The sequence below is a fragment of the Chrysemys picta genome, chromosome 8 (genome assembly GCF_011386835.1).
Source record: "Chrysemys picta bellii isolate R12L10 chromosome 8, ASM1138683v2, whole genome shotgun sequence".
In the NCBI taxonomy this organism is placed as follows: domain Eukaryota; kingdom Metazoa; phylum Chordata; order Testudines; family Emydidae; genus Chrysemys; species Chrysemys picta.
Genome location: NC_088798.1, coordinates 26021117 through 26037126, shown reverse-complemented (window position 1 = coordinate 26037126; position 16010 = coordinate 26021117). Strand labels below are relative to the sequence as shown.

The following is a 16010-nucleotide window of genomic DNA, read 5'->3' as shown; positions in this document are numbered from 1 at the left end:
AGCAGTCATGGTCTTCACTCCAGTACTGGCCTTTCGACCCCTGGGGAGAAATTCGTCTTCTCTTCTGTCAGCACATATTAGTAAATCAGAGACAAAAAGCAGTAATAGAAATGAGCATAGCACTGACCAATTAATAACTCAAGGGTAAAAACTGTAATGTGACGTAAATTCACTCCATCAGCTCTGCCAAATCATTTCTGTTCTGATTGCTACAAATAATATGACTGTAAGCTTCATTATTACTAAGAGGGAGAATTATGAGCAGCCAGAGGCATAATCTGTCTGTACTACAGACCAGAAAAAATATCTCTAGCTGTTTAAAACTTGTTATAATTAGTACCCCAATGACCAAGGCCATTGAAATCAGTTAATACAGATTTCCTGCAGAATCTACAAAATGTACTTTTATCCAAGGATTGTACCACATTCCCCTGAAAATAAACCAAAAAAAAAATCCCTTTACAATGAAATATTTGATATTTCTGTTCATAAATGAAATTACAAAGTAACCTCTTATTTTTTTCATTCCTGCAGTATTATTCAGATACTGAAATAGGGGTGAAATCCTGTCTTCTGAGACATACAACCTCCTTTTTTCCCTGTACTTCATATCTGTAGTATGCATCACGAACTTTAGTTAATGTTTTCTTTTTAGGGTAGAGTCTTTACAGTACCCAAAATAATAATTTCTTTTGTGCTTGGATAAAAAATATTTTTAAATGAATAGATAATAAATTATCCTTGAACACTATTTGCTCTTCAGTAGGTTTACCCATCTTTGTCCTACATACTGAAAGGTCATTTGTCTACCAACAAGCACCATTTCAGCAAATGAGGCTTGATCTTGCTCTGATTGAAGTGACTGGCAGTATCAGGCCAATGGTGACCTGATCAGACATCAACATAACAGCACATACATGGTGTGACAGACCCAGACCAGTGGGGTACAGGAGTCTGGTAGAGGGCAAATATACTGGTCACTGGATGAGTAGTTTTCTGTTCCCTGAGTGACCAGAGAAGGGGCTGCACTAGAGTAAACAGGAACCTGCTAGAACCAGTTAAGGTAGGCAGGCTAATTAGGACATGTCATAAACAGATAGTTAAGGGCTAATGCCTCTTTTACCTGTAAAGGGTTAAGAAGTTCACCTAGCCTAGCTGACACCTGACCAGAGGAACCAATGGGAGGACCAGATGGTTCAAAGGGAAGGAGAAAAGTTCCCTTTGTCTGTTGAGTTTCACTTTGGACCGGAGTGGGAAAGCTCCAGAATTCAGCCTCTTATTAAGTAGTGAGTATTAGTAAAGGAAATAAATAGGTTTATGTTTATTTCTTTGTAACCTGTCTTGTGCAATTAGAGGAATAGTCAAATTGGGTATTTGGGTATTTTTGTGTGTGTGTGTGTGTGTGTAACTAAGGGTTTGCCATGGGGAACATCCTCTGTGTTTGGAATCTGTTGTCTGTGAGTGTAGCTGGTATGCTAATCTCTTTCAGAGGGTTTTCTTTTACCTTTCTTTTCTTTAATTAAAAGGCTTTTTCTTAATACCTGATTGATTTTTCCTTGTTTTTAGATCCAAGGGGGTTGGATCTGGATCCACCAGGAGTTGGTGGGAGAAAGGAGGGGGGATGGTTAATTTCTCCTTGTTTTAAGATCCAAGGGGTTTGGATCTGTATTCACCAGGGAATTGGTGAAGAGTCTCCCAAGGCTACCCAGGGAAGGGAATTAGCACACTGGGAGTGGTGGCAGCGGACCAGATCTAAGCTGGTAGTTAAACTTAGAAGTTTTCATGCAGGCCCCCACATCTGTACCCTAAAGTTCAGAGTGGGGAAGGAGCCTTGACAGGACACCTGGAGCCAATTAAGAAGAAGCTGCTAGAATCAATTAAGGCAGGCTAATCAAGGCACCTGGGTTTTAAAAGGAGCTAACTTCAGTTTGTGGTGCGAGTGTGAGGAGCTGGGAACAAGAGGTGCAAGAAGCTGAGAGTGAGAGGCTGTGCTGCTGGAGGATTGAGGAGCACAAGTGTTATCAGACACCAGGAGGAAGGTCCTGTGGTGAGAATAAGGAAGGTGTTTGGAGGAGGCCATGGGGAAGTAGCCCAGGGAGTTGTAGCTGTCATGCAGCAGTTACAGGAGGCACTATAGACAGCTGCAGTCCACAGGGCCCTGGGCTGGAATCCGGAGTAGAGGGCAGGCCCGGGTTCCCCCCAAACCTCCCAATTGACCTGGACTGTGGGTTCTTCCAGAAGGGAAGGTCTCTGGGCTGTTCCCCAACCCACATGGTGAATCTCTGAGGCAGGAAAATCCGCCAATAAGCGCAGGACCCACCAAGATAGAGGAGGAACTTTGTCACAATGGGTATTGATAGGCCAAGTGGAAAACGACCACTACCCCCAGTCCTTGGTAAAACACAGAATGGCTTTGCAATAGCAGACCCTCCCACCATCTTTATATGCTCTTGTGAGATCCCGACCCCATGTGTGTCCTTTCCACTTGTAGTATTTCTGTCTATCTGCCCCCCACACACACACACAAACGCCTAAATACATCTTCCCCTTTCACTTTGAGTTGGCTCTTCCTTCCTCAAGGAGAGAAAAGGGGTGGTTTGATGTCCACCTCCTCCCTACCAATGAGGAGAAAGAAAATGGGCTTCCTACAGTCCAGTCTTTACACTTCTTTTAATGACAAGAAATTGGAATGTCATGTCTCATATCCATTGCCCAAAAGACGAGAGAAAACAAGTGGGGGTGGGAGGGCTTTTCATGGCTTACTCTTTGTCTTCCAATGAAGAAGAAATTTCGTCAATACTTTTTAGGCCATGCTTCCTCCACTGCAAGACATGGGCCTTTTCTCACTAGAAGTGTGAGTCTCATTCTGAAGTGAGTCTAAGCAAACATAGGGGGGGAATTATCTGAATCAGAATGAGATAAGGAAAACATAGGTGCAGAAATATTTTAATTTAATTTTAATCTTTGATTTTAGACAAATACTATTTAAATGGGTTAAAGAAGCACCAATACAGTAAGCAGCGTTGACTGCCACAGTTCATAAACAGCACTGAGGGCCTCACCATTTTTCTCCTCCCATTATCCCAGAGTCAAAGTCTATCCGTCACAGACTTTAAAAAGAATGTATCATGCTTTAAGCATCCCACCAGAATGTCAATGTCTCATGGAGTTTGAACTTAAGGAAAAAATATAAAACCTACATGCTGTATATTTATTTACATTTGTGAAATACTAGGCTGAATCCCTTTGAAGCAGAACCAGTTTAAAAGACAGGGCTCTGGTGCAATTTACCCATTTTATACAGGAAGGGCAAAAGCAAGCCTCTAACAACTGTGCATTATTTTGGTACAAAATGCTTTTGAAGAATACTGTCTATCAATGTACAATCAGAATGGATTCCCAATAAGCCAGCTTGTTATTCTGTTTCTGTAGAGCACATCAGGCTCGTTATTCTGTGTCCGAGAGAATCATTTGGAGGCAGGCATTTCCCTGGCTGATATTTTGATTTACAGACTGTTGCACAAAAGTTCAAGGGGGACAAAAAAAAGATGATATGGTGAAGATGAAGCCCATGTATCTGCTCTGTGTTTTCTGTATGGGGTTTTGAATTATGACAGCAGCATAGCATGGACATGCATGGATTGTGTCAATGCTGAATACTTAATTCTCTACCCTTGCCAACTGTGAATCATCATGACTGTGATTGCTTTAAGGAGCTGCCTGATGCTGAGGAAGTAGAAACATAAAATTCCCCACCCAACCCTGCACTGGTGAGCAATAACAAATCCAGTCTGAACCACTGCCTAGCAACCACTCTATGCCTGGAAGGCTGGCCTCTCTTTAGGCAGCCCTGCTGGATATGCCGCTTCTGCTGTAGCATAGAGGCGCTGAGCAATGTGAAGATGCATGTGCATGCACACACAGTCTATGGTGAACAGCAGTGAGGCAGGGCTGTCTAAGCACTGTTGGGAATCCTGAGAACAGAAGATTATGTCCTCTGATTAAGACCGCCATGCCACTGCTGGTAGATACAGCATGGACCTAGAGATGTCTGGGAAGAGAATACTGAGAGGGGACATGATAACTGTTTCCAAGTGCATAGAAGATTGTTACAAAGAGGAAGGAGAAAAATTATTCTCAACCTCTGAGGATAGAACAAGAAGCGAAGGGTTTAAATTGCAGCAAGAGAGGTATAGGTTGACATCAGGAAAAATTTCCCATTAGGGTAGTTAAGCACTGGAATAAATTTCCTAGGGAGGTTGTGGAATCTCCATCATTGGAGATTTTTAAGAGCAGATTAGACAAACACCTGTCAGGGATGGTCTAGAATAGGGATCGGCAACCTTCGGCACATGGCCCATCAGGATAATCCAGGCCACGAGACATTTTGTTTACATTGACTGTCCTCAGGCACTGTCCACAGGCACGGCCCCCTGCAGCTCCCAGTGGCTGCGGTTCGCCATTCCCAGCCAATGGGACCTGAAGACAGTCAACGTAAATGAAATGTCTTGTGGCCCGCCAGTGGATTACCTGATGGGCCGTGTGCCAAAGGTTGCCAACCCCTGGTCTAGATAATACTTAGTCCTGCCATGATTGCATGGGACTGGACTAGGTGATCTCTTGAGGTCCCTTCTAGTCCTATGAGTCTATGATGATGATAAGAGTAGTTATTCATAATCACTTCTGCTTACCTTGTTACATTGCCGTAAGAGCATAATGTAACCATCAAACATTTCTATACTATATGTCTGTCGATGCTGGTTTACCTACATGCACCTAAAGTTTGGGTAGTAGTTGGATTAATTGTCTATTTTTGAAAATTGTTTGAAATACAGGGGATGGAAACTCTGGCAGTTTACCCCTATGTGGCAACTCTGACATTATAAGGACCCTACTTGTAATCATAAGGCACTGAGGATCCCTGATCCGAAACCCTGCTGAGCCCATGTGGACTACACAATCTCAGAGCCTGAGACAACCATCTGTGGGATGCTTGTTGCATTATGGAGTATAGACTTCAAACTTTCCACACCATCTTTGTTGGGGATTTGTCCTATGTAGGGTTATTAGTGATAATTTTCATACCCAGTTAAGTATTTGGAAGCCGGGGGGATGGTCGAGAGAGTAAGGATAGGCTGTCTATGCGTATCCCCCCTGGGAGCATAAGAGAGTTTTACCTATGTTTAGTTAAAAGTGTTCTTTCAAGCCTGATAGCGGATGACATTGGTCCCAGGCATTGCCAACTACACATATATTCATATGTTGTTATAATTTGTATTTTTTTCTTTTTGTTATAGGGGCTTCTGTGGACCTCAGGCTACACTTGATACAACAAAAGATTTTATTCCAAATGTTTTTGGCACTACAGAGGTTATACAAGATAAAGGCCTGATGCTTGTTGGTGCTGTAAAAAGCAAAAAGGAACCCTGATGCACATACTATGGGACTATACAACAGTCAAGGTATGGAAAGCAGTGGACACCAGAATTAATATAGCAGCCAAATCTCAGCCAACATGTATATCCTAGGTTATTTATCTGCTAAGTTGGGTTTAACTCTGCTACAAAGACTTTAGTTCTTGAAGGCTGCAATGATCACCAAGCACATGATTTTACAAAAATGGAAGAATAGATAATGTTCAGAATACAGCAGTGGTATTCAGACCTGTCTTAGTTAGCAACCAAAGAAAGAATAGCTTATTACGGTAGATAGTATTTATATGAATTTGAAGAAATTTAGACCCCATTTCTAGATGCACATGGAGAAAACTGTCCAGACTGCTCAAAGGATAGCAGACCTTCATTCCTCCTAACTCCTCCTTTTTTTCCTTCCCCACCCCAACCCCTCCTTCCCTTCTCTGCCTATTCATATGTCTTTTCCTATTTTATTACTGTTATCCCCACCTTAACGTGGTATGCCTATGTAGTATTTTCTGGGTTTTACATTGTCTGGTCTTGCAGCTTTGACAAGATCTAAAATTGCATCATTGCATAATTCTATTGGAGATCCCGTGAAGCATGCAGTATTTGACACACTCACACACACACACACACACACAAACCAACAACCTGTAAGTCATTCACCTTTTTGTGCTGTTCATTGTCTCTTTATGAAAATCAATAAAAAATGAATCCCTCTCTCTCCTCCCCCCGAAAAAAAACCCACCTTTTTTCTTTGAGTTCCCGCATGATCTATATATTCTTTTAGCTGCTGTTTTTTTCTGGCCTACTTAGGTCTAACTGCTATTTGTGTTTTCTGAAGTCTCTAACCATTTAACTTCCCCCAGCTCTTGTTTCCCTTGTGTATTCTTGTTTTACTCCTATTTCGCTCTGAAGTCTCCTGCTGCTTAGCTTCCTCTAGCTGTTGCTTTTCTGGCTTATTTTTGTCTCACTGCTATTTGCAGTATCTGTGAAAAGTCCCATACTGTTTAACTTTCTAATAGTGGTTGTTCCTTGACTTATTTTTTTCATTTCTTGAATTTGCTGTAAAAAGTCTCCTGCTGTTTAGCTTCCTCTAACTGTTGCTTCTATCGACCACTTTCATCTCCCTTGTAGTAGATATTGAGTCTCTAGACCAAATTCTGAGGTGAGCCTAGAAGAAGTCTAAGATGATGCAATTTACATTTTGTTCCAGCCTCTTAATATATGTATGACACCAGTTTAGACTCTTTTAGATTACTATCTTTCTGACTTAGATTCATGCCTATTAGTTATACACCCCAGTATGTGTCATATCTGAATCTGGCCCACTGAGTTTAAATTGGTGTAACTAGACACCAAAAGAGGGAAAACAGAGAAATGTAGAAAGAAAAAAATCGAAAAGACTATAAGACGGCGTGACTTACATTAGTTTCCATGCATTCTTTCACCCACTACTTTCATTTATACCTTCTAACACCTTGTTCTGGTGTGTAAACTGTACCTATTTATACTCATTGGCACTTGGTAAGTTGGATGTAAGAAGGCCTAAATGAATCTGGTTGTAAGAGAGAAGAGATTACAATATGCTATGAAAAGCAAATGCACTTCATGTTTTTTTTTTCTGTCCACCCAGGCAAGAAAGAAACATTGTCATGACATAGTTTAGCTTAACAAACAGAAGGTTATGGCATGACTTGATTACAGTCTATAAGTATCCACAGGGGGATAAATATTTTAAAATGGGCTCTTCAGTCTAGCAGAGAAAGATATAACATGATTAAATGGCTGGAAGTTGAAGCAAGACAAATTCAGACTGGAAATAAGGTGTACATTTTTGTCAGTAAGAGTAATTAACCATTGGAACAATTTACCAAGAGTCATGGTGGATTCTCCATCACTGACAATTTGTAAATCAAAATCTGATGTTTCTCTAGAATATCTGCTCTAGGACTTCGGGGAAAAGTCCTATGGCCTGTGCTGTACAGGAGGTCAGCCTGCATGATCACAATGGTCCTTTTTGGCATTGGAATCTATGAATAGTTGCACTATATCTGTGATTCACAATTGTATTTGAACATGATTTTTTTCATAGCAGAGGGAGGGGTGTATGTATGAGTGAGAAACTATCTTGTTGGCTTCAGTTAGAACTAGTTGAAGAATAGTAAGAAGGCTCATAAAAATTACTAAAGATTTGTTTTCAAAAATTTTCAGTGTTTTTTTTAAGGTTTTTATTTTCACGTTTCAATGCAAACATTACAATACAAAAGATGAACTTTATAAACTTTACATTACCGTCTGCATCATATAGTATAGCATTAACATACGTATGCAAAAACATTTTTAAAAATCAGTATCACACTATAAAATCAAATAAATTAATACTTTGCAGTTAACGGGGGTACAACATGGGCAAAGCAGGGAAGGGAAGTGTGAAAGGACGGATAAGAGTCAAGGGGGAGGAGTTCTAGACTGGTCACTGGGCCCTGGGGTGTCCTTAGTCAAATGTTTCCAAAAATGGAGCCCAGATTTCTTTAAACTCATATAGTTGATCCCTGTGGGGGAAGGTGTTCCCTCCTTTAGCTGCTAAGTCAGAGAGGTCAGAATACCCTTGTTCTGTGCATGGATTTACTTTTCCACATCTAAAATCATTCACTGTGTGATCATAGCTTCTCTCAGAAACTATGAATGCTGTACTGATGAGAGGCTGAAATTTGTGGGTAAATATCCTAATATGTAGTTCTGAACCAATGTTTGATGCTAAGGCCCAAAATCATTTTAATTCTAGTGTCAACTTGTTTCCACAGATGTTTAACCAGAGGACATTCCCACAACATGTGCAGAAGGGTGCCATTATCTTTACCACAGTGCCTCTGTGACTGTGTACTTGAAGGAAGAGTTTCAATCTTACATAGGCTTTGCAGTATCCAATACATTCTAAATACTTTGTTAAATTAAACAGAAATATAAATCTATAGAAGCAGTCTTGAATTGTGTAATACAACTGACCACTGAAGATGTTCCAGCTCTTTTACCTAGGCTTTAGTAATAATCTTCAAGAATCAAAGTCCTTTTTCATGAAAAAGGATGTATGACATAGGTCTAGGGAGTTTGTGGAGTGTCTACTACACCCTGTACTTCAGTGATATAAGGCAGTCCCAGGGTGTCCAGCCCAAAGTGATAGGTCAATAAATATTTCAGCAGTATGTGTTGCCATTTTGCTGTGGCTGTGAGGTTGTACTAATGTTGTAGGACTGGGAATGGAATTATCTTCCCATTGTCAACCAATTGAGACTCTCATAAAGTCTAAACACGTATTTGCCAACACCCAGGACCAATGCTGCCCCATTATTAGGCATTGAATAGAACACTTGTAACTAAACACAGCTAAACCTGTCTTACATTCTGGTGGGACAGGCCTAGGCAGCCTGCCACTGCTCTGGGTCCCCCCGGGAATCCAAAACCTGAAATGGGTATGAAAAATGTTCCAGATAACTCCATATGGGATACCTCCCCAATGTGCGTTTTTCAGAGGGGTATGTCAGTCTATGAAATCATGTAGCATGCATGGGTTCAGCTAGGTTCTGGTCAGGGTAATCTCTGCATTGTGATTACAAATAGGTCCTTGTAATCTCAGAGTTCCCATCCCCATTTTAAAATCATTTTCAAACAATAATTAATCCAAAAATTATTACCCCAACGTTAAGTACATGTAGGAATACCAGCGTCCCCAGACACACAGGGTGCATACTAATCACGTTTGATGGTTGCATTATGGTCTTGCAGCAAGATAAGTAAAAGCTATTGTGGGTAGCTGTCTCTAGGTCCATGCCACAGGTTCCCACCAATGATGGTGTGGCATGGTTTAAACCGGGGGGCATCCTCTTCTGGATTGAAAATCATGGGAGGTGGGGGGGGAGGGGAGCTGCCCTAATGAAGCTCTCATTTTCCCTTGCTTGGGATAGAATGGTTTCTTTGGTTCTGAACCTGAGGAACTGGATTACGAGGGCTCTGGGTTTATTCCCAGGGTAGGCCTTGGAGCCAGGGAGAGAGCCTGCAGCCATGTTTTTGAGCAGAGTCAGCACACTCTCACTGTCCTTGGTGGCGGACATCTTGGCTGGGGGAGTCTCTCCTTTTCTGAATTTGCATGTCCAAGAGGAGCTTGCTAATGCTATTGAGCCCCCTCCTGGCATCAGCATAGTATAGGTGATCACTGTGCCATGTTCTGAGGCCTCCTCTCCACAAAACATACTCTCCATTTTAAAGTGTTCTGTTTTTTTCAGTGAAAAAAGGTTAAACTGAGAATTATTCTATTTTCTGCGCCGACCGCTCCCCGCCCCCACACTCTTTCAATGTCAATATTAAAATTAGGGAGAAAGGTGCTGAAAGGGGAGGAGAGGGGGGGAAAGGGGAAATCCAAAAACAAAACAAAATGTTTTTGTTGAGAAATCAGAAAAAGTCTCCAAAAATGTTTTAAAAGGACAGTTTTCATTGGAATAAAAAAGAACAATGAAAAATCTCAACCAGTTTAACTGGTGATAGACCGGGTTACTGTGCCTGTTGTCAGCAGTGCAGAAAAATACCAAAGATATCTTGGAGAAGTGAGTGAAAGTATATGTTGGAAATAAGGCTGCAGCTGTTAATGGTGATGTTGGCTCCTGGGAGTTTGTAGGAAGAGGTACAGGGAGCTGATTTTTTAGTTGCCTATAATTTACTAATGTAAGAACAATTCATTGGCACCACAATTCGGGCCTACCTTTTGTGATGCTAAAATTGGAAGGTAAGTAATGTATGCCTGAAGCAATCACAAAGATTATTTGCATAATCAATGTGGCACTGAATCCAGCCTATGAAAGAGAGGCCTTTACTCCTTGCAACTAACAGCAGAAATGAATCTACACTTCCAAAGATGAATTATTTAGCTGTCAAGATTTTTGACAGCATCACAAGTAAAATGTGTATATATTTTCTTGATAAAGGGACAACCACATGTACAGATGCAGTTACGGCTTGAAAGCATATTCTTAACTATTGAAAAGGTCTTTGAGTGAGAAAATTGTGTGGCTTTCAGTTTTAATAATGCCCCAGCAAAGCATGAAGCAAGAAACTCAAATCACTCAGAAAACCTCAAATTTCTTATAGCCTTAAGTGTCAAGGGCATTTATCGTGCCCTTGATAAACACAAGCAACTCTCATTGACATCAATGCGTATTCCATGCACAGATCAACAAAAGTATTTTTCCTTGCCCTGCCAATTCCTCTGTTTGTGAGCAAAAGCAGTGGGAAAAGGTCACATAAAGTAAGCCGCAGCAGATGTTGAATATTTTTGCTGGTTTCAAGAACCCTGATTTTTTTTTTGATGCAGTTTTGCTGTTTTTCCATCAAGAAAATAGTTCTTAGCTAAAAGCAAACTTGAGCAACCCAAAGAAGTGAAACTGAAGGTTGGGTATGAGGGAAGAGTTCAGAGCACTAATGAGGTAGGTGCCCAACTCCCATGGACCTTTGTGCCTTTGAAAATCTACCCTTACAAAGTCATATTTCACTTGCTCTGATGTTTCATGGGCTGAACATCAGCCAGGTGATCAGCAGAATGAAAGGAAGAAGGGGGGGGGGGGCGGGTACTGTAAGCATCAGAAATAGGAATAGGTGAATGTGGTATGGTAGCCATGTAAGAGACAGAGGAAATGAAAGAGCAGCTGGATCCAGGGCTCTTGGTTGGGCCTATTTAGGATGGAAATTGTAGAAGGGCTTAGCTCACCTGCAGGTTATTTGTGCTCTACTTGCAATTATAAAAGCCTCACGGGGGCAGTCAGGGAGAAAGTGCCAGCAGGGGCTCTAACTAGAGAGGCAGTCCTCAGGAGCATTCTATCAAAAATATTTCCCTAGGCATTTCACTTAGTAAGGGCTTTAGCTACAGAGGAATTCCCCAGAAGCATTTTGTCTTGCAGGAATTTTACTATGGAGGTGCTCCTCCAAGGCTTTTTTATTATTATTTCCCCCAGTGGAAGGACTTATTCATGGCATAACATATTTTTGGTGAACATTAAAGGTTATTTTGTGTTTTCAATAACCCCCTCAGAGAATGATCTTAATCTTGGGACTAACCATCTGTGACAGTGGAACAGTTCAGGCAAAATAAAGACCATCTTTTAAAAAGATGAACATGCATATTTCCTAAACCTCTGCACATCTGCAAACCCATACTTGAAGTGCATCTTTCTGAAGGGTTTGAAATACATGGTAATTTTGAGTGCCTTCTTTTATGTGGACCTCGGTGCTAGAAACAGCAGTTCCAAGGTTAAATCAGAGAGAGTTATCAAAGTCCAATTATTACACAATTGTTCTAGGTGGCTACAAGCACCTCTGTTATGTTGCACTTAGCTGAATCAAACCAAAGAGTGTGGAATCACAACATTAGAAAAAAGTTGGCTTAAAGAGGAGTTGCACCCACTGATGCTAGGACTGAATTTGGCCCCCTGTTCAAACCATGCATCCTATATGTAACACAATAACCATAACTACATAAAATGCTTGACATTTATCTCTGCTCAGAAAATGGACTAAGTAAAACATCACTTTATTTGACAAATGTCTTCCTTATGTGTATTCCAAGCCAGATTCACTGATTTTAATGACAAAAAATAGTTTATGCTGCTTTTAACTCCTCCTATCCTTCCAGAGCCAACACAGCTGGATTCTATTTTTTTTAGGCATCATCAACAAAGTTGTTTACTAAATCCCAATTACTTACACCTGTGCAAAATCAATGGATTTGATGTGGAAGCCACTGAACGTTGTGAAGCCTGGTACACTTTCAATGTCCTTCTTACAGTCAATTTTCAAAGTGGAATCACACTTTTTAAAAAAAGCAGAGGATACAAACAAAAAAAAGAAAAAAGAAAAGAAAAGAAAATCTAAAAGCCACATCGGTTGCTTAAAAGACAGAGTAACCTCTGTAATTAATAGCTATGGAATAGTATTATTTCTTTTATCTTACACCAGGGGTCGGCAACGTTTGTCACGCGGCTCGCCAGGGTAAGCACCCTGGCGGGCCGGGCCAGTTTATTTACCTGCTGACGCGGCAGGTTCGCCGTCCCGGGCCAATGGGGGCGGCGGGAAGCCACAGCCAGCACATCGCTCACCCGTGGCGCTTCCCGCCGCCCCCATTGGCCCGGGATGGCGAACCTGCTGCGTCAGCAGGTAAATAAACTGGCCCGGCCCGCCAGAATGCTTACCCTGCCAAACGTTGCCGACCCCTGTCTTACAGTTACAGAGATTTTGTCACTATACAGTGTTCTAACAAAGGTGGCTACAGCTGGAAACAAATTGCTGTAACTTGTGTAAGTGTTTGGTCAAATAATAAAATGTCTATGATGTGAGGTATGTCCTTTGCCATGGCAGTATAGCCCTGTCTATACTGCAGCTTGGAACAAGCCTTCCAGCCTGGGTATATAGACTTGCACTAGTGGGGTTAAATCTATCATGTTAAAAATAGATGTGTGGATATTGTGGCTTAGGCTGTCAAGTCTAGGGGTTTGAGTGGGCTTGAGTACCCAAGTCACAACGTCTACAGTACTACTTGTAGTACATTAGCTTGAGCCCTGCTGGCACCAGTCTATGGCACAGCTGTGGCACTAAAGGCATTTGAAAGGCAGAGCGGACAGCTGTGTCTAATGAAAAGGGAAGCCATAAACAATTAAGGCCTGCTGTGGTTTGAAGCTGTGTTTTTGAGGAGGAGGAGGAGGTCTTCCTAAATAGACAGAAAAGGTAAGGGCTGGCTGTGTGTGGGTTCTCCTTTGTCTTTAGTAGTATGATGCCCCTTTACCACGAGGAGGAGGAGGAGGATTTGGTTGGTCTGGTTAAGTCATACTGCAAAAAAGGTAGCTATGTGCTAATAAGCATCTCCTAGAAGGAAAACTATTTGAGGGGTGGCCTTGTTTTTCCCCCTTGGGTTTGCTTGGCTTTTCCACCCTGGCTTAAAAGGATTGATGAGTCTGTGCTTGACCTTTACGTTGTCCTGTTTGTTGTAAATTGAAAGACTGCCCTTGTGATGCTGGCACTTGCATATGCTGAAGAAGGACAATGATGTGTGAGCCTGAAAAGTGTCTAAAAGTTCAGGGGCTTAATTCTCCTGTTTGTGGTCAAGTCTTCTTCTATTCTTACTTGGGCAAATAACCCATTGAGTTAATGAGAGCTTTCCTTACTGACAAAGAGGATGTAGGTGATGTAGGCCTGACAGATTTGACACATTAAAAACAAACCTTGAAAATATCCACTTTAACATTAAGCCTGTTTCTGAATTCTGCCTGTTTAATAATGTCAGGTATTGACCTGTCGCAACATCACCATTTTGTCTTCTGCAAAACAAGCACCAAATAAAGCAGCAAAGAAAGTATTGTGGGAAGGGGAAACTGTTTCTTTAAAAATTAAAAATTAAAACCAGTCTCCTAATGAACAGGATAGGTTTTTCCTTAGGGAACCCTTAAATGACATGTAAAGTTTGTCAGTTACCCCCTCCTAGGTAATCACTAGGAAAGAGAATGGTTCTTAAAGGCTTTTTTAAAGATTTTTGTCAATAACTGCAGTATTTAACATCCACTTAAAAACAAAACCTTTGCACATGCTACTTACAGTCACGGTGGGGTGCCTGTATTATTGTGACAGTACAGCCTACAAAATCTGTTTTAGTAATGCACGATATTGGTGAACATAGACTTTAAGATTCAGTTTATCTAGGTTTGTGTGAGCCTGTAAGCTAACAAGAGCTTGAAAACTCCAGGCAAATCATGAATGAACTCCAATAAAATGTACTAGCTTCATTGTACTGGGTGCATTCCAGGGGTAGGCAGAAAGAGCCAGTACACTGCAACTCTCTCTCTCTCTGTTCACTGGAAGTTCTTGGGGGAGGTGGGTGGCCAGATGACCCCTTCCCCTTTATTTCTCATTGTAAGAATGGAACTCAAAATAATTGCTCTCTGAAGTGTTTGGATATTTTATTTCTTTATCTTGGTAAAGATGTGGTATCGTGAGATTTCTATCCCCGTTTTGTAGACCATGGGTCTGGATTGTTCAGATAAGGCCTGCATAACCATTTGAAAGTTTGGATTATTATCTGAACCAAACCTAATCTACAAATCTTTTGAGGTTTACCCATCACCAATACTCAGGTGGTTAATTAGCAGAATAGGTGTTGATGTTGTCAGAGCAAGCAAAAATGAGTCCCCTTTCAACTTCTGAGTTGCTCTTGAGATTTTAATCACTACTTTTTTCAGTGGAAAATTACTATTCATAACAGTCCTTTCCAGCAATCTTTTAACCCAACCAATTGTAACTCTTCAAACAAAGCAACCATAAACAGTCTTCTATCTTACCAATAAGGGTCTAACTCTCAAATATATTTCTAGCATATACCAGGTTCTCCTTCGCATGATGCTGGTCAAGTGGTGTAGGAGTTCTTTTTTTGTTTGGCTTTTTGTCTGTTTTAAAGCCTTTTCCAGAATAATGGTTCACTCCCATAGACCATTAACCCATTACAGCCTCTCTTTTATGTAGGACGGATCCAGTGGTTGCATTGCCACCCTCACAACAGTGGTTACCCTGACTGTGCAAATCTTTTGCATTATCTACCATGATGAGACAACTGAAAACTAGCGTTGGGTGAAATGCAAAATGTTTAGCCTTTGTGTTTACTTGAATTCATGACTCTTGGAATGTGCTAAATTTGGCTGGAATTCTCACTATAAGTTTCCTTCTGAATATTGTGTGTCTCATACTTCTCATCTTGGCTGGAAATACCATGGGAACAACTTTTGTCCTGGTGTAATTTTAAGAATGTCTGGTCACAATCCTCGCTGAAATCTGGACATAGGAAAGCATGTGTCTGTATAATATGTAAAATATATAATATATTACTGCAGGACCAAAAAAATAATTTGTTTGGTTCTAAATATGGGTATAATTTCAGCAAAACTCTAACCTGATCTCATGCTGACTAAAAATTCAGGCAAGATCACCACATCCAATCTCGATTGCTTCCTTTAACTCTTCTGTTTAGAAAACTATTGATTTGTCTGTGCGCAGAGGTGCCTCATCTGATTAATGAACATCCTATCTAAATTACTGTAGATTGATTAGCCATGAAAAGTGGGTTGTGTAATATCCCTGAATGCAAATAGCTAGTATCTATTTTACAATACATCTCAAGTTGGTGTATTTTGCTGTAGCACAAAATATAGTGAAAACAAGTATATTGATTCACATTAAAGTTGATTAATCTACTGTAGTATAATTTAATTGTCTGTAAAATTGGTTGCTAAATAGAAAAAAAAGTCATTCATTATAATTGTCTCTGTTTGAGTATAGGAATGATTTTAGTGAGTGTTAAACAAATCCCAATTTTCCAAATACATATTAGAACAAAAATAATGCCCTTTACAAGCAAAAGAAATACTATATCAAATTGTAACAAATGGCTGTTCACAGTATCAGTTTAGTTAATTATCAGACTTCACTTACTGTACTCATCTGGCCAGATTTAAGTGCAGTTTAAAATGAAAGAATTAATTATCAATAGGAGAAAAGAGTGCCTAATTG

General features: G+C 40.7%; 1 long non-coding RNA gene across 1 annotated transcript; it reads left to right on the top strand.

The window, feature by feature from the left end:
- The first annotated feature begins 1161 nt into the window (after positions 1 to 1161).
- On the top strand, positions 1162 to 8361 carry LOC135973284 (uncharacterized). The gene is made up of 3 exons (XR_010590095.1): positions 1162 to 1286; positions 5298 to 5462; positions 8225 to 8361. It is a non-coding gene; the product is annotated as an uncharacterized LOC135973284 (long non-coding RNA).
- Positions 8362 to 16010: the final 7649 nt, after the last annotated feature.